The 19025-nt window shown below is 39.0% G+C and overlaps 1 protein-coding gene across 1 annotated transcript in view; it reads right to left on the reverse strand.

Annotated features, from left to right (window-relative positions):
• Window positions 1-17731, reverse strand: part of LOC137603774 (protocadherin-15-like) — a 206006-nt gene extending 188275 nt beyond the window's left edge. Inside the window, exon 1 of the mRNA XM_068327526.1 lies at window positions 17336-17731. The gene's annotated coding sequence lies outside the window, so the exon portion shown is untranslated. The remainder of the gene's footprint in view (window positions 1-17335) is intronic.
• Window positions 17732-19025: the final 1294 nt, after the last annotated feature.

Raw genomic sequence — 19025 nt, forward strand, 5'->3', positions numbered from 1 at the left:
GATTGCTATAGTACTCAAAGAAAGTTTGTTTGTTTATTTATTTATTTAACCAAAGACTGTTGGCATAATGTATTTTCCTTTTTGTTTGGGTTTTTTTGTTTTTTGTCTTTTACTTAGTCTCACAAATTGTAGAACAAATTAATATACTCTGAGCCAATATACAATATGTCTAAAATCCACACTGACTTCAAATTGCACACAATCATCAGCAGTCAGAATCAATGATTATGAGTGATTCCATCGGTAGTGTGCTGCATACTGCTGTAAAATATTTTGAGCTGCTCATCTATCAGTATAAGCCCTGTCCAGCAGGCTCGTTCAGAACATTGACATGCATATATTCAAATGGATTCAGTGATAAAGACCATTTGGTTTTCAGTATAGTTCTGTATGGTAAGAAGGATTAGGGCAGCAAAGTTCAGCGGGAACAGGAAAATTCTCCACTTCATCAACAGCTACACAGTCAAATGTTGATGAGTGAGAGTTTGTGTAATTGGTTGTGAAATTGTCATTGCACCTTGCAAGACATTCTAACACAGCTCATAAAGTGATAACCTTCATGACGGCATGCAAGGGTACTACCCCAGCCTGCCCTCTGAATAAATACCCTGTCAAACATGCAGGGAAATAGTTGTAACAGACCATGTGGTGTGATCATTGTGAGAATGGTGATTGCGCTCAATCACTGACTTGTAGGTGCACATAGTTCTGGTGAAAAAGTACCCCTCCAGAATCTGGTGTTATCTGAGCTGTCATGACAATTCATAAGGGAGATTAGACAGGAGGAGAGCACACTCTTACAGTGTGGTTATATGGTGTCTTCTCTAATGGATACACTCCTCAGAAAGTAGGAATGGAAGTTTATCCACTATTTTTCTATTTCATCTTTCAGCTTTGCCCATTAAAGGTTGCCACAGCAGATCATCTGTCTTCTTTTTGGCACATTGGGCCTGATTGCCATGTAAATCTGATGTTCACGGAAATTTGATTTAAACTGATTTGAAGTTGGCATTTTTAATGACCCTCTTTCAAACCCAATCCACTTTATTTATGAAAGCTTGGGACAACATTGGAGTGCAATGGCTTACTGAATTTGGACCTATATATTTCCACATGAGCTACATTGAAACAGCTTCAATTGACTGCGGTAACTTGACAATAAAAGAACACTTGTGGACTAAAAATTAACACATTCATCGTGAAAATGAGAATCAGTGTTTTGGCATCTGCTGATAAAGTAGGTCAGATGAAGCAGAGCTTGACTTGATCAAAACCAATATAGAGTCTCATTTGTAACGCACACACTGGTAGTTACCCTGGAGTGATCTGAGCCTGCAACACAAACTTACTGCTGTCATTTTGTGCAATGGTTCAGTCTTCACACATAACATTTTGTCACTACTAGTGTAACTAATCTCAACGATATGTAGGTGTTTTAGGTTCAGATAGCACTATTTTATTCATTCTTCTTTCTATAATGTCATTTATACGCTGGACCAATGACAAAAGATTTTCTTTGAAATAAAAAATGAAAACACTTAAACCGATGGGCTTATGACTTGCTGTTTGATTATTTCCTCTTAAAAAGTCTTGAGCTCGATTTGCTGTGTCTGCTGACCTGGCCCTGAAGCGTCTCATGGAAAGTGAGAGAGTCATGAGCTGTCTAGCCAGTCAATTAGGAGCATCTTCACCTAATTATCCAGTTATCAATAATGGAACACACTTACTGAAGAGCTTGACTAAAATACCATGTAGTAGATAGATAGATAGATAGATAGATAGATAGATAGATAGATAGATAGATAGATAGATAGATAGATAGATAGATAGATAGATAGATAGATAGATAGATAGATAGGTAGGTAGGTAGGTAGGTAGGTAGGTAGGTAGGTAGGTAGGTAGGTAGGTAGGTAGGTAGGTAGATAGATAGATAGATAGATAGATAGATAGATAGATAGATAGATAGATAGATAGATAGATAGATAGATAGATAGATAGATAGATAGATACTTTAATGATCCCAAGGGAAATTCAGGTGGAACATGTCAAAGTGGTGGAAAAAAATGAAAATTCACTCATGTTCTTTCGCTTGAAAGGGCTTTCATAGATTCAAAGGAGTGCTGAGAGGAGAAAACACAATTTTATACTTATTCTAAGGAAGGAAATATGCCTAAAGGAATTACTTAGAATTGTATGACTCATATAAGCAGCTGGTCAAATGCACGGGGAAAAAACTTTTAGTCTTTGTCTGATGTCTAAGCTGCAATGAAATGAGAAATATTGAACCGTAGTCTAGTCACAGTGCCTTAGTGTACTCTGTTCTATCAGATGGTCCACCACTGATTTGTATCTCTACAATATATTACCATTCTTTGTCATTGAGTTACAGTTAATTGAGCTTGATATAAGGCAGAACTGCATCCCATTACACTGAGGGAGTATTCCGCAGTTCTTTCATCTGCATATTGAATCGTGGTGAGTGAGTATGGTGTCTTTATTAGCCTGGCAGGACATTCAGTTCACTTTCAGTCAAAGGTTAGGCTCAAAGTGGACTATACTTCTTCAAATCATTCATTTGAATTTAGTTAGCATGTCCTAGAATGGCCATAATGGCTAAAGTATAATGACTAACCTTTTTATGTTGGAGTGTAGGACGGTAATATCCTGTTGTACAAATACATTGTTTGTAAGACTGCTTTTTTACCAAGTTCATAAAGGTAGGAATTTCAGTTGCTGTTCAGAACATAACATAACACTCTTTCAATTGTGTTGAATGTTCAATTGAGTAGACGTTCCTGCTGCTTTCTTTATTTTTACATATTTATTTCAAATCTGAACTAAATTAGGGGAATAGATATGAGTTTTCCTGTACACATTGAGACAGTGCAGTTGAGCTCTGAGTTTGGATGTGTTGCTGTTGTTCACCAGTGTTATCTGTTGAGTACTGATCAGTAATTTACATATATTTAGGGATAAAATGGTTGCTGAAGTCTGTTTGTACTTTGAGTGGAGTCTCACTAATTAGGTTGCATTCTCCTTGCATAAGGTGCATAATAATCAACATTCTGCTTTAATCTGACACTTCATAAATGAGTTAATATTTTGGAAAATATGGATAAGTAATTTTATATCATTGGCATTTGTGTTTGTCTGACATGGTAAAGAGAAACATGCATCCAGGCAAGGTACTTAAGCCATGATCATGTGCAGTTCCATGTCAAGTAATTGTGATGTAGCACCAACAATACGCTTAAGTTAGCTATCTTATCTTAACTAACTTCATTTTTGAAGATTTATTTCATAGTATACAATGCTGAAATAAAAAAATATTTTTAATTATTTTATTCTTCACTCTCTTGGTAATAGTTGCCATGGTTCCTCATCCAAGCTGTCTCCACCCTTATTTTGACATTTCATATCAAATATTTCATTAAATCAGCCTGACAAGGAGCTGTGAAGACTGTTTGAACATGACAGGCCCCAGGGGATGAGAAAGAGTGGTCTTTTAATGATGGTGACAAGGTTTTGGGTTGGGAAAATGAACACCAGCTAAGAGTGGGAATTACTTCTCCCTCGCTTTGAAGTTAATTCGAGGGGGTCAATTAATTTGAAAAAGCCTTTTTTTTTTTGCACTTTGCCCAGCTTAGCAGAAAGACTTATCCTCTTGTACAATGAGACATCTCACATTTCTTCGATGTCAGTGCTCCTGTATCCTGTTTCAATGCAAGATGAGGAATCTGATGTCATCTTTGCATGGGGTATGATAAAAGTGTGTATTTCACATTGTCAAGGGCCATTACCCCATCAGTGTGTCATGGTACATCCAATAGAGAAAATGGCAATCTTGTAAAGTGTGTCTTTGTTTCCATATATGATAATAATAGCACCACCACCACTACTAGTACCACAACCTCCAATCATACTGCTAATACTACTACTACTACCACTAAATTATTATTATTTATTATTATTATTATTATTACAGTGCGCCCACACACATTCGGGCATCAACACTCGTGACTTCACCTCATTGCGAATTTTTGGTAGGGGGTCAAACGTGAAGTGCTTTAAATAGTCGATAAGACTGTGGGAAAAGGTGATACAGATAGAAGGTGGTTTAATAGCAGTATGGGGAGGGTTCATAAACGTTTGAATTACTGAAAATAATACAATAAACAGTTTTTTGCTATATCGCAGAATTCGTTACTCGCATGTGGTTTCTGGAACGCATTAACCGCGAGTAACAAGAGTGCACTGTATTATTATTATTATTAAAATTAACATGATTATTGATATTAATATCATTATTATTATCCATACCTTCAAGTGCTATCGTATTGTGGTGGGGGAGCTATTTTGTCAGGGTTTTATGGTCTTGGTAAGGGCAGTGGAGAAGTATAAGTCGATCTCAAAAAAATTTCGACAAACCATCTGGTGCCTCAGGACGGGAAAGCGGTGCACCACCAGCACTTTTTGCAGTAGAAGCGGGGAGCTGCTGACCTCGACTGAGGATGTTTTTGGGCGGAGCAAGAAGTACTCTGACGATCTCCTCAATCCCACTACCATATCTTCCATGGAGGAAGCAGAGGCTGAGGTCTCAGAGGTTGACTCTTTCATCACCTAAGCTGAAGTCACCGAGTTGGTTGCCAAGCTACTCAGTGGCAGGGCAATGGGGGTGGATGAGATTCGCCCTGAGTACCTCACAGCATTTGATCATATCCTTCTTGGCATCTTTTGGGGAATGTTTCAGGAGTATAGAGTTCAAGGCCCTTTGCTAAGGGCTGTTCGGTCCTTGTATGACCGAAGCCAGAGCTTTGTTTGCATGGCTGGCAGTAAGTCAGACATGTTCCAGGTGCATGTTGGACTTTGGCAGGGCTGTCCTTTATCAGTGGTTCTGTTCATAATCTTTATGGACAGTTTCTAGGCTCAACCAAGGGGTGGAGGGAGTTTGGTTTGGGGATCAAAGGATTTCATTCTTGTTCTTTGTGGATGATGTTGTCCTGGTGGCCTCATCAAACCTGGACCTTCGGCGTGCACTTGGGCAGTTAGCTACTGAGTGCGACGAGAGTGGAATGAGGATTAGCAACTCCAAATCTGAGGCCACAATGTGGGATGGGAAGCAGGTGGCTGCAGCAGCACAGGTGACAGGAATGAGTAGATGAATTCAGGATACAGAAGACAGGAGAGAAAGCTGGAACTGGGACCATGACACCTGAACTAATTCCTCATTACATTCAAAAAGGATTCAGTTGAACATCAGCTCTCTTTCCATCAGAGTTACCCTCAAACTACAGCTTGTATTTCAGAAGTTCAAACAGCCGACTAAGAGCTCATGCTGAGTGTGAAACGGACTTACTCTGAATTATCAGGGTTACATTTTATAATCTCCAGGAGATTCAGAAATCGAATGACGGCAGAGAAAATTAGAATTGTGTAATTTTAGAAATATTAGATATCAGGGTATTAAATAGAATAAGAGACAGAGACTGATTTCACACTCTTCCACAAGGCTATATTCTATCAGTAGAGGATTAATAGATGCATATCTAAAATAAGTTATAGTGGATAATCAATTATATTAATTATCTTGAGACAAATTTGTTTTGCTAAAATGTCAGTACATATTTGGGTCACAGGGTTCTGCTATATAAAATTAATCATTCTTAAGTAAATGTTTTTCATTAATATTAAACACACCTATAGTGGTAATACAAAAGCATAACATTTATTTATCTTTTGTAAGAGTGTAATAACACATCCATCATGTTTTGACACTTATTGTTATGCACCAGTATTAAGTCATTTTGAACATCAATAGCCTAAGTTGATTTCAATAAATAAGACAACAGTTTTATCATGGCCCCTTTTGATATTATGCCAAAACATTGTATTTGGCTGTATTGTGAATTGTGAATTTGGGAGTGACTGTGTTCAATGTTCAATGAAAAGTTGAAAAAATTAAATGATCATCTGCAATTTTTTGTAGTAATTAAACATCTTCTTCAGATTGATGAAGTCAAGAGCAGCTGTAGCCGGACATGTCACCAGTGGGCGTGCAGATTACTGTAAGTGTACATGTAGAAATATTTTCCCTCCAACAAGCTTTGTTCTTTTGACCGCCAAATAGTTTACACAAAATTTACGTATTAAATAAATACGTAACTACCTACCTAACGAGACTCTGATGCTATTTAAGGAACACACCAGTAAAATGTAAAAATAGCAAAAACAAAACTATTGGGTATCCCCTACCCAACGCTCAGGATCTGTCCTCTTCAAGAGATGAGAAGAAGGAAGGAAAATCTGTAATTATTCCACCCACTCTGGATGTAGGTTTTCATCCAACTTTGCCCTACTGCCTTAAGGTGGATGCTGCAGACACATGCACACCAAAACAACCAGACACAGGAGTTTTATTATCACTCTCATAAGTGGCAAGTCCATTTTACCTATTATGTCATATCAGGTATGAAATTAGGTGGGTGAAGTCATGCCAACAAGTGGCTCCATCATCCACCATATTTATGAAACAAGAGAGCATCTCTTGTGGTTGCAGGTTTCAACCACTTTCACTTATTTTTGTTGTCTATCATCGACTTTTGTTGTATTATTTACCAGACTGTGTCTGAATCTTGTTGAGTATAAAGAAGTTATCAATACAGTGATAACATTTTCATAAGGCATACCTCCTTTCAGAATTCCTAACAGGAATTGATCCACTACAGCACTACAATGTTAAACAGCTGAGCAAAGGGTGGGTGCAGGGAGTTTTGGGAAGATGCTTTTTAAAAAGATATTTTGGTGTTCTAGATTGGTGTGACATCAAACCTAAGTAGCTTCAACTTACAGTTGTGAGGCAGAAACAACAGAGTGTGGTTTGGCAACAGATGCAGGCTGTCCAGAGGAAGTTAGATCTCAAGAGAACTGCACATTTTTTCAAGAACAAAAGAAATTCATTTTGACAGAGATGATTCCTGTCATCCTTAGTGATTATTAAATTCAATGCAAACCAAAAGATACTTTTAGTAGCAGGTCCTTTGTTGTTATATATGAATTGAAAGCAATACAATTACTATGCAAATTTACATAACCATAGTACATTACACTTTCTTTTCTGTAGTTGTCCTGTATACAATAGGTTCTGCATTGTTGTGTATTTAGGATTTTCTATCATTATTAAAGAAACCTGAAAAACAGAAGAGAAGTTCAAAAACAGGTTATACTTCGTTCAGTAAAAAAATATGGGCTTAACTGTCTTGTTACAAGTAAAGCAGCCAATCCATTTATTTCCATTTTCCCTTTAGTATGGGCCTGTCACAAACTAAAAAGTTCGTAAAATACCAAAGTTCCTCTTTGGGATTGATTTGAACATGAAAAACTTATCACAGTGCCTGTCATGTCTCAAGTACTGGAAATGGCGGTTGTGGGCTTTTCCTGAAGGTGCACAGATGAACACGGCTTTGACGGGAGATAGTTGTCTGTGCCTCTAGGAGGAAGCAACAATTTTCCATGTCTGCAACTGCCAACTGAACCAGTTGATAAATAATAGATGTCGTTGATGGGTCATGAGGTTATTGGTCTTCAAATGAATCTCGTAGGCACGTCTTCTTCTCTTCCCTTTGCTTAATGGCCATTCCTTCCTTTTTTCCACAAAAAAAAAGTGCATCTGCATCCTCTAGCATTTTGAGCTGGTTTTATACACCAAGGTTTTTGGTATCTTGGCAATATGACAACTATCAAGTTTGATGTACATCTCAGACATCCATTATCTATTTTGACTTGCTCATCTTCAGTGCTGGAGTCTGAATCTGAATATTTCCAGGAATCACAATTATTAACCGTGTATAGACCGGATCCAGAATCACTACTGCGGTCAACTGAGAATCTACACTGATAACAATTGGTCTTGTCAGTTTCCAAATGTTTACAGTGTTTGTAAAAGAAGAGGCTATGCAACACAGTTGTAAACAGGAATGTGCATCAACTATTAAAAACATGATACTGACATTAAATTCTAAATGTTATAACTTTACAACACTTGAAATGTTTCCGTTGTGCTGTTTTTAATTATATATTCAAAAATCACTTCACACTCCTTATTTCCATTTTACACTTTCTGGGAAATGAGTTTGTATAAACTATTTTTTCAGTTTTCCATCTGATTAAAAATAAATAAAGATGTAATGCTGTCTCACTTTCACATTAAAATGTTTGTTGGCAATATTCTATGACAATAGAAAACTTAAATGAGTAAATATGAAAAAATCTAAATCCAAGAGATTTTCTCTTCACACTCATCCCAAAACATTGTTTTCTTGGCTACTGTTGTCTCAAAATATGTCATCCCCAAATAGCATTTGTCATAAAAACACATGTTTAATGAACAAATGATAAAACACAGCCAAAAAAGACGTCAGCATAAGCATAAAATAGAAACCTAATACACACTCAGGGTTGAATGCTTTAACTTCCACATGCATATGTGTATCCCGCGTGTGTGTTTGTGCAGTTGAAAGTTCTTGATATACATTAAGCGAATCCAAGTGTACATTTCATTGACATTCTGCTTTGACCTAAGATTATATGCATACAGTTCAGGTATTTGTCTTCTGTGCTGTCAGCTGTATTACTAGTTATTGAAAAAACAACACCACCAATAAAACATGAGACCACATTATAACAGCTTCAGACTATTTTTGATTCTTTTTCTCTTGGCTAATTCTAAAAACCCATCAATTAACCAGTAACAGCTAAAAAGGACTGAATATCCTCAATTTGTACACAATTATCTGCCAGCTACCACAGGTGCACAACTAATGACTCATCCACTTTTGACAAAGAGCTTTGAGGCTACAAATGTGTGGTTATTTAAATCAAAATGTACATGTGTTGTGGTGAGACAAATACTCCACAGCAATACATTGTAAAATACTTAGAGCATTATTAGTGGAATCTCATTTGGAATCACATAGCATGCTCTCAGAGCTTAGTGGAATTATGTGCTTCGCCAATTATTTTTTTACAGTTGAAATAGGTATTCAATGAGAGCCGTGTCTATGTGTGTTCAAGAAAGAGAATATTTTATAGGTAAGATGTGGGACTGGATTTTAAATGTTTCAAGGTACATCCCTATAATCCTTCAAACCTGAGAAGGTTGCTTTCTTGTATATTTGTGTTTGTATAGATTATTTCCTATGTTGTAATCTCTATACATGGAATAATAGTTGGAAAAAATCAACTGCAGTTTTGGATTCGAGTTCAGATACATTTTTACACTGATTTTGCTTCTCCTAGTGAGTGCAAAGCTCCAGCGTTGGTGTTCAGCTTGTCAGTTTGCCATCTAAGTGAGTGTATCCTTGAGTTTGTGGGTTTCCAAACTGAAACATCAGCCTAAAATGACAGCATCAGCAATAGCAGTGTAGTTTTGTATGCACAGTATTTCTAGCTGGAGCAGTTTCATACAGCAGTGTGGAACTGTCTTGTCTCTGAGCTCTTTGTTTGGCTTCCACTCACTAAGAATGTTTTGATTCCCTCTCATTGATAGCAATGTTTTCAGCAACAGCAAGCAAAACCCAACTTTTCAGCACCAAACAGAATGAAGATAATATTAGTCATTAGCTGGTAAACATAATGGAGCATTTAGCAAAGCAATTGCGCTCATTAGGTCAAGACTACTACAGAGCTAAAAAGAAACAACAAAAGATGACTCACAAATAGTGGTGAGAAACATGACAAATCACTCTGATATTGCTTCTGTTGGATGTGTAACAAACCACTGTTTGCTATTACATTTGTGATGGGATAGCTCATAATGGCCCAAAGCAGCCTAAAATCAATTTATGTAGCACCAATTGAAATTATAGTGCACCTTCTGTTGTTCCATTTACATAGAGTTTTGAATCACAGTTGTTGTGGTGTGGAATCACTAGCAGGACAGCTCTACCAACATTTTAAAATGTATTTTTCAAAGTCCCCTCAGATCTGACAGATTATGATCACATGTGATGTTTTGAAATAAGTCACTTTTTTCTCTAATTTATACAGAAATTTCACTATTTTTTAATAAATCCATAATCAGAAAAAGCTTCATGAAAATTAACAGGGTACCAGTGACACTGCTGACAACTCGGCTCCAGCAGGGAGTGTCCCAGCAGGACACGGTGCAGTGAGTAGCACAGTCAGGGTTCGAGTCCTTTCTGTGTGGAGCTTGCATTTTCTCCCTGTGACTTTGTGGGTTCACTCCGGGCTCTTTCTCCCATCTCCAAAAATATGCACTTCAGGTGAGCTGATCATTCCAAATTGCCCGTAAGCGTGAATGGTTGTTTGTCTTTCGTATGGCTCCGGAGTGCTTTGCCTTGGGCACGGAATGTTCCCAGCCTCACACCCATTAGAAGAAAAAGAGTGAATGAATGGAATTTGTCAAAGTCTTTATATTAGTTATTTATTTATCTTTATTTTAAAATTGGTTGTATGTTTATATGTAGAAGTACAGGTTCTATATTAATTCACAATAAGTTTGTTCACACTTAACTGACTATTGCAAGGGTCACAATTCTGACCCTGATGAAGGCCACAACCTAAAATGTGTTAGTTTATTGTTACCCTAACCCTAATCCTCTCCATGCATCTTGGGAGTAGGTGAGTTTGTGCCAGAAAAATGTTGTCTGATTATTGTGAGTAGCCTTGAGGCAGTAACCACATCTTTTTTTAAAAAAAAGACAAAAAACAAAATGCCTTTATTTAGTTAATTCCAAATGGCCACTTCTTTAATTAATCCACTCCTATTCAGACATGGATATCATGGAGAATTTTATACCTGCAAGAAGCTAAGTGTTATGCAGCAGAATAAACAACAGCAGTCAGGATCAACTATAATTTGTCAGCTGGACCTCAGAAACAGGTTCATGCCGGCCACCGCACCACTGGAAGAGAACAAGAGGAGCACGCTAATTACTGAATTTTATGCCTCTTTGTTTTTGTTACTGATTATGCAAAGATAATCAGAAATATCAAAATCTAGTAGTTTTTTTTAACACAAACTGCCCAAGTAAATTTTGCAAATAAACAGTGCTGCATTTCCCTTGAGAGTAAGGGGAAGGTTAAAAGAGGTCTTACAATCATCTTACATGAGAAAGTTTCAAGTTATGACAAAGCCCACCACACAACCCAAATAAACAGTCTTGCTGAAGTGTGAAATTAAAACAACACCACAATGGTATCTGTCCAAACTTACAAATGGTGCAGCCAATGATTATTCAAGCTATTATCATGGCATGATAATTCACACGCTTCCTCTCTCTTTGCTTTTTGGACAGCAGTATTTATTTAGAGCCATGGGTAAATATTAATTTATGTTGATATAATTCCAATCAGCAAACATATGGACACTTGCAAAGATTTCTTGTAAATTAAAAATGAATATAATCTGCATATCTGCTTCCCCTGAAAGCCCAAACTGTCAGTGGTTCCTTAAGCAAACACATTTAAATTATAAATTCCTGACAAGACCTGCTGATAAAGTGAAATGATGCTTCAAATAAATTACTGATGCGTTACTTGGAATGGGCTCATTAGATGTACTTTCACTGAGTGACAACAACCAATAAAGGCCTTTCAGCCTTAAGTTAATGACTGATCCAAATGGCAAAAATATCAATAGCAGGATAACTGTTCAACTTTTAACTTGGTCCTCACCAAATTGACATCTTAGTTTGACACTTCATAAAATGTGTCTAGTTATCTATATCTATATATATATATATATATATATATATATATATATATATATATATATATGGAGGAAAGGTTACATGTAGCTAACAACTACCATATCCTGCTGTTACTCGTGCCATTCTTGAAATCATTCTTGAAAGAACTTACTTTCTACATTTACTCAGAGAGAATGGTTATTCCAATCAAATGTCCATAGCATACTCTTCAAATGCTTAAAACCCTAAAAGGAATTCTATACAACAGTGCAGACTACTAAGTTTTACCTGTTTTTGCAAAAATTGCCCTTCAGTGCTCAGCCCTACTGTGGATTATATGATTGTGCTCAATACAATCAAGTCTCTCTTTTAAGCACATCTAACAGGCAAAACATTAATAAAAAATAAAGAGAGCTGAATGAAAATGGGCAGAACTAGTCATTTTATTTATCACAACAAGAAACAGGAAAAGCTTTTTATAGATATGAGGTATGTGCAAGTCCAAAAGGTCTTCCAAGGGAGAAAGAAGTATCCACAAATGTGAATCATTCAAATTATTTCCTATACTTCCTCACTGACAGATTTTTTTATGTGAATGGATGCACGGCTGGTAATGATCTTTTTATTGTGTGAGGCATTCTGTGAGTTATGCATCCATGAATGCTGCTGTACAAATAAATAAAATCATTCTACTGATCAATTGGCAGAGTCTTAAGTCTCAAAGCATGGACCCACATATAAACCACAGTTCATACATTACATGAAGCATTGGTACACCTCATATGTTGATTGAAGTTAAACGGACCCCATTGCTCCTATTAATGGTAAATCTACTGTATTCAAATGTCTACAATTAGTCTGGTTCACTCTAAACATATATTAGAAATTAACTATCATAGTTTGAGATAATTAAATTACAGTGCTCCATCGTTCTTTGCGGTTAATGCTTTCCAGAAACCACACACGATAGAATGATAAACTATTTATCTTATTATTTACGGGAATTTAAACGTTTATGACCCTCCCTTTACTGATATTAAACCACCTTCTATCTGTAATACCTTTTCCCACACTCTTATCGACTATTTAAGGCACTGGTGTGTCTCACGAAAGTCCAAGACTCACGGAACATAGCGCACTTCCGGATGCCGTCAGCCAATAGAATCTGCGTACGGTATCACGTGACTGCCTACCAAATATACGCGATGAGGTGAAGTCGCGACCTTTGATGCACGAATGCGCGAGGGCGCACTGTATATCTAATTAAATTTAAGTGTAAACACACCATAACATTCATTCATTCATTTTCCATACCCTCATCATTTGTCGCGGGTCGCAGGGTGCTGGAGCCCATCGAAGCCGACTGGGGGGCGGGGGGGTGTAAGGCAGGTTACTGTCCGGGTGTATAAACAAACAACCACGCGCGTACACACTCACACCTTCGGGCAATTCCAAACTGGCCACGTTTTCTTAAGTGCATCTTTTTGGAGGTGGGAGGAAGGAGAACTCAGAGAGAATCCACGCATACACGGGGAGAACATGCAAACTCAGCAGGACTCAAACTGGGGGCTGCCTTGCTATGCGGCGACCGTGCATGACTAGCCGCTCGTAGTAGTTCATGAGGATGGGAGTGAGTGCAACCAGGCGGTAGTCGTTGAAGCAGGATGGGGGCGACTTCTTCGGGACTGGCTGGGCTTGCGCTAGCCATTCGCCACTTCGCCATAGGCGAAGTAAATTCCAGATTGGCTACAAGATTTTTAGACTGTGTAGCCACAGTGGCGTTCTTATTTTTATGAAAAAAAGGCTAAAACTTACAACTTTTTCGCTCGCTAGCGGCGCTCGCTATTTCCGCTATGCTATTTCAGCTAGGCTATTTCCGCTAGCGAGCGACGCTAGCGCCGCTACTTCCGCTAGCGAGGGGCAATAGCACCGTTACTTCCGCTAGTGAGCGGCGCTAGCAAAAATAGCGCCGCTATTCCCTCATGCCGACGGAATTTAGCCGAAGCATGCCGACGGAAATAGCCGAAGTGACCCGAACGCTGCTGATCATTAAATATGCACTCGGGTCATGACCTCCTCTCCTCCGATGAAAAACAAAAATATTGTTTTTTTGCAAGCTGAACCCACGAATAGGTGTAAGACAAGGCGAGGACGATCGATCAAAAGAATCCAGTGTTTTATAGTAGAGTTTGTGTTAAAGTCCTCATTAATAAACAAATGGTGAATGCTGAGAGGAGGGAGGAGTGGTAACAGACCGATCAGAAGGTAAATGAAAGATATTATCAATACTTGTTTGTAGTCTTAGACTTTTGTTCCCTATGACCATCAGGAATAACCAGCGTTTCATGTAAATGTGTATTCACCTCGCTTGATATTTTTCATGCCTTTTTAAATTTAAATGAAAAATCATGTTATTGAATTTAAAAAAAAATTGTTTTAAAAACAACTATGGCATACCAATGGTGTTGGTGGTGGTCAAAGTTAAAATGTCTTTTTTTTTTTTTTTTTTTTTTTTTTTTATATACTGGTTTGATCCCCGAAGGGGATCAAACCAGTATATAAATGGTCTAAGTAAATGGTCTAAGTAAAACTTACAAGTAAACATTGAGTAATATTTTGTATGACTATCTTCACATAGTGAATGGAAGTTTTCAATTGTCAAATCTCACATTTATACCTGCATAAAGTAGGACAGAAATAATGGTTCTGGTGACCGTGACATCATCCATGCATTTCCTCATGTATGCAGTGACGGTCTCCGTGTACCCCTGGAGGTCTGTGGTGTTGTTGTGGGTGGCTGTATCTTTGAATACACTCCAGTCTGTGGTGGAGAAGCAGTCCTGGAGTGCCTCTGAAGAACCCTCAGGCCACACCCGTATCTGCCAATTTGCAGGTCTGGCGACTCTAAGGAGCGGTCTGTATGCCGGCATTCGCATTACAGTAGTGTGGTCTGACGCCGCAAGGGGGGGAGAGTGTGGGGTTTGTAGGCATCTTTATGTGTCATGTAGACATTGTCCAGGATGTTAGCTCCTCTGGTGGAAAAGTTTATATGTCCATGTAATTTGGGAAACACACTATTGGGGTTCGCATGGTTGAAGTCCCCCAAACAAATGGGGAAGCATCTGGGTGGGCTGTCTGTTCCTCACTGATGTGATGGTAGAGATTATTCAGTGCCTCACTCCTGTTGTTGTTGGAGGTGGGAGGGATGTATACTGCTGCCAGCTATATGGCAGAAAACTCCCTGGTCAGGCAGAATGGCAGCCATCTGATGATCATAAACTCCACCAGAGGAGAGTAGTGTGTGCAGACCATAGCAGCGTCGCGGCACCAAGCATCCCTGATGTAAACACAGGGTCCCCCGCCGCGGGTCTCCCCCCCTCGACGAGCGCTCTGTCAGCCCGGTAGCATGTTAGCCGCTGAATGGCACAGTCCGGGACGCTGTCAGTGAGCCATGTTTACACAAGTACGCAACACTCATCCACAGACTTAGACGATGACCAGAGAAGGTGGATGTAATCCAGTTCATTGTCCAGTAAGCGTATGTTGGCGAGTATGATGGTCGGGATAGCCGGCCGGTGAGAGCTAGCCGCTAGCCTAGCCCGGATGCCTCCGCGCTTGCCGCGCTTAAGCCCCGCAGAAAAATGCACTCGTTACATCCCGCTTCAAAGCAGTGAAGTATCGTAATTGTCATTGTTCGTGTGCTCGTTGGTCCGTCTGTTTGTATGTCCACCAAATATCTTTGCAACCGTTTTAGATAGAAAGATGAAACAAAAAGCACATTACTCGGGCAGCAAAGGGGATGAAAATGAGTTGTTGACCTTGACCTTGAGAAAAGTAGGTCAAGGTCAAATTTCAACTTTTGTATACTCAGGAATTGGATAAGATAGACAGACAAGGGACACGGCCAGTGTGAATAAGACCATAGATCTAAGCTAGTGCTTTGATCAATGACAGCAGGTCAGAGCACTAGCTTTGATATTTGCCCTATACAAGTAGGTCAGGGTAGAATTTTATATTCAGGGTTGTCACGGGATTGCAGTCTTTGACTGCTTTGTTTTTCCTTCTTTCTTGCTCGTTTCTGTTAATTGATTTTCTCCATTTGCAAAAAAGAGTGCATAGCATTGATAACTTCAACCTGACACAGGGCACAACCGGGTATTATTGCTCACTATTTTTTTTTGCAATTCCTTTCTGTTACTTCTTTATTTCCCAAATCAGTGGAGGTTCTGTCTCTGTTAAATCTGCAGACAGGAATACCCTCTTGATAGATAAGTCCTTCTACTTCGCAGGCGATGACTCTTTTGAGGCTAAGTGGCTGCACAGAATGGCAGTGTTGCACCTGACATTTGATAAATTGCACTGTTTGAAACTTTGGTTGCATCTGTGTCGCTAAAAATCCCCTTTTCACATCATCAGTTTTACGTATATTCAGCAAAGATTAAAGGACCATATTGTAACAAATTGACTGTTAAATATGCATATAAATCACAATTGTAGACTGAGAAATAAAATAAGCAATAAAACAGGCCACAATAGAGGGAGCATGGAGGAAGATGAACAGCAGAAAACAAGCTATCATTAAAATCATATTAAGTAAAGTGTTTTGCTTCTTTGTTCCTGAGTGTTTTAATCTTCAAAAAATGACCCTTTAGTTTTGCCTCCAGCTGGTTTTCAAATCTCTGCCATACACTTCAATCAGATGCAATCCCACTGAGCAGGCCATGACAATGGACTGCCTATAGAGCAGCACACATGCTGAATATCAATGTCTGACTGAGTCTGGCTGGTCTGAGCCATGCTGCTTCATCTCTTATTTCCCAAATGTACCTCTAGAAGAAAATAGCTGGAAACAGCCAGCAGTCCTCGAGGATTGAATCAGTATTTTGCTTTCTTTACTCGTGTCACCTTAATGTAAATGAACAATCCAGAGTGGCTTTTGTGCTAATATATTTGGCTTGCTATTTCTTGCTTGATCATTTTCAGATGCTCAGACTTTGGTCAAAAGTGCTTTTTTTTTTTTTTTTTTTTTTTGCTGGGAGGTTCGCATTCTTGTTCATCACTTCAGGCGTGTGTTTTTTTCTCTTTGGATTCGGGGCGTTTTTGGTAAAATAGTAAATTATTTGAGGCTGACTTAGAGATTCTCTGATATATTCATCCTCTATATAGAATAAATGCCACGCTTTCTTACCATAATGAGTTCATCTGATCTGAAACAACTTTATTTCATTCCGCCTCTGTCCATGCATTTGTCTGTTTGTGGCGTGCGAAGAGCGGAAAAATGATGGCACTTAGACTTTCCGGACCACACGTGTTTTTTTTTTAAACATTGGCACTAAGCAGAATCATCACCGATGCCCTGGTCAGACTGGATAACGCAGAGTTAAGCCTGGGATATTGATCCTATCTGAAGTGATGCGCATTCGGTTCACGACATGCATCTGCAAGAACTAGTGTTTCTTCAATTGCGCGTACGCTTTATGAGTGTAAAATTCGCTGTGCAATCTCTGGAGGAAGGCCAGTTGCGAATTGCTGTTCGGGTCAGAGTGTATTTTGGAGGTCTGCTACAACTTCACTGAAGTCACGTTTATTTACAACCTTAAATCGTTCAGAAAACATTGTTTCCTTACCTTACGGACGCGTCCGCTGTATTCCAAGTGGTTCCAAAGGTCATTGCGCACATATTCAGAGGACAAGATATGTGAGTGATGAAAAGTAGGTTGTGTTAGACTGCACAATGCCTAATCCTCTTCTTAGTGTCCTTCAGACGTCGTCAACCCTCTAATCTTCAAAGCGAGAGGGGTCTGCGCCTCCCGGGAGCGCAGAGTCTCCGATTAAAATCTCAACCCTGCCAGGTTACGCGTGTGGCACACGTTCTATCACTGCTCTCCGGCCACTCAAAGTTATCCGTAATTAATGCACTAATGCAGGGAACGCTGCGCAAAAATGTGGACGTTTTTCAGAAGAAGAGTGGGAGACGTCGGCTCCGTCTTCAGTAAAGAAACCTGTGCAACATTCCTGACAGGTGGCACATCCAACCACCCGCTGAATAGATTCACACATCATCTAGCGGGATGTGGAGACGGTTGAACCCGGAGCGATGCTCCCGGTGGATTAACCCGTTGTTTGCATAGTGTCACCCCATCACTGTCTCTTTTCTTGCGCTTTGGCGCCACCCAAAGTTGCACTGGAGATTCCTGTCCATAACATGGATACCCAAATGTCTCCCTGTTCTACCTCCTTATAAACAGATTCAGGACTATTGATAGGATTTTGAGTTTGGTAAACACTTCAGGGATTGCTTTGAGAAGTTGGTGCAAGGTCTGATTTCATTCTCATATTGTCATTCTATTCAGAGTGTCAAATAAATTAAATAGCACTGAATTGGAACTAATCCAAATCCCCTTGAAACCCCATCAAATGTGTTCAATATACAGCCTAATAATGTTCTGAAATTATGTTTACTCCCCTAACCCCGCGTGCAAAAAATTTTTAAATAAGAAATATCTCTGAATGAGACACCGGTGAAGCCTTGGCTATTTACTTGGCTATTTACTAATAAATAGAGCGTGCATGGGCTCTTTCACTGCGCATACACACACACATATACACACACACATTCACCAAAAAACATACGGTAATATTAACATTATTATTACTATTGGTTTTATTGATGTTGTTGTAAAAAATAATAAGCATAAATCATTCATTCATTCATTCATATATATTCCAACCGCTTCATCCGCTGACACGGGGAGCTGGAGCCTATTCCAGCTGACTAGGGGCGAAAAGCAGGAGAAGAAATGTTAGGAGAAGAAATAACTATACATGGACTTCCCAGTAACATAATTTTACAGTGTCATAACTGTTATAACAATTTTCATGGTTTTTGAGTAGAGAGTTCAAACAACAGAAACGAGACAGAACACGGCAACGAATTCTGAGTGAAACTCCGACTGAAAGAGAGGAAAGGATTGCATCACAAAAAGATAAGTACTACTTAGTTAGAGCCAATGAATGTGGGGCATACAAAAAGTATGTCCGCTTACTCAATGACTGCTTCGGCCAAAAAGGATACTCTTACATTTGCGACGTCCGTCCGTTTGCGGACAGCAGGGTGTGGAAACTTTTCTAAATGCTGTCGTACCGTCGTCAAAAAAATGGGCAAAACTCAACCAAAAAGGATTAAATCAAAGCTTTGCTTTGCACGTTTATTAAGTTTCCTTCCAGCATTGCTCATGTACGCAATCAATAACCAATCTATGGCCAAAACAACAAGGAAACATCATCAGACCGTCCAGTTGTGTTTCTGCTGCAGAC

The sequence above is a fragment of the Antennarius striatus genome, chromosome 11 (assembly GCF_040054535.1).
Source record: "Antennarius striatus isolate MH-2024 chromosome 11, ASM4005453v1, whole genome shotgun sequence".
In the NCBI taxonomy this organism is placed as follows: domain Eukaryota; kingdom Metazoa; phylum Chordata; class Actinopteri; order Lophiiformes; family Antennariidae; genus Antennarius; species Antennarius striatus.